Source organism: Plasmodium reichenowi, chromosome 2, assembly GCF_001601855.1.
Source record: "Plasmodium reichenowi strain SY57 chromosome 2, whole genome shotgun sequence".
Classification (NCBI taxonomy): domain Eukaryota; phylum Apicomplexa; class Aconoidasida; order Haemosporida; family Plasmodiidae; genus Plasmodium; species Plasmodium reichenowi.
In genome coordinates this window covers 490,999-492,076 of record NC_033647.1, presented here as the reverse complement: position 1 = coordinate 492,076, position 1,078 = coordinate 490,999, and positions in this window count along the sequence as shown.

Sequence of the window (1,078 nt, the reverse complement as noted above, 5' to 3'; positions counted from 1 at the left end):
AAATATAAAGAAAAAATATATATAACGAAAATATATATATAAATAATACATACATATATATATACATACATACATATATATATATATATATATATATATATATATATATACACCTTTGTGTATATCTTCTTTTATGTATACACTTTCATTTTTTCATATAAGGTACTTACTTCCATGGAAAACAATTTTTACTGCTGGATTGATTATTCCATTTATAAAAAAAAAATATGATGCATAAAATAAAAAAAACGAAAATAATAAACAATAATTTAATATATTTATTTTATATATTTGTGATTTTTTCGATAAGCCCAAAATATACTCTTTACTTTTATTATAAGCATTACGTAATAATTCCAACATTCTGAACTTTATAGAATAAATTATTGTAATTTACTTTTTTTTTTTTTTTTTTTTTTTTTTTTTTTTTTTTTAATTATTATAACACATTTATTATCATATACTTTTTATATTTTCTTTATTTTTCATTTTAGCTCTAGACAAATTTCATTTATGATTACCATTTATTTAAAGCAACAAAAAAAAAAAAAAAAAAAGCATTCATTATTCGTAACTTTAAAATATATTCAGTATGTATGTATAATAAAAATATAAATATTATATATATAATATTATTATATGTTTATATATTCATCTATGGGAATTCTAATAATTATATATATAATATATATATATATATATATATTTATAAATATATATATGTATGTAATTCAATAAAATCCTGATATTTCCTTTTTTTTATTAAAGCAAACACTATATTATTTAAAAAAAAAAAGATAATCAATATAAGGGCATATACAAAAAAAATTATACAACAACATATGTAAAATAAAAAATAACATAAAATACCTCTAAAAATAAAAGATTAAAAATTATACATATATATATACATATGTAAATGAAAGTATAATTTTTTGTACTTTTTTTCTTTTAACAGATTAAAAATTAAATCTATAATATAGGTTCTATAAATATTATAATATATATATAAGAAAAGAAAATAAGAAATGAATTTGTATTTAATTGAATTAATAAAATGACATTGAATTATTTTAAA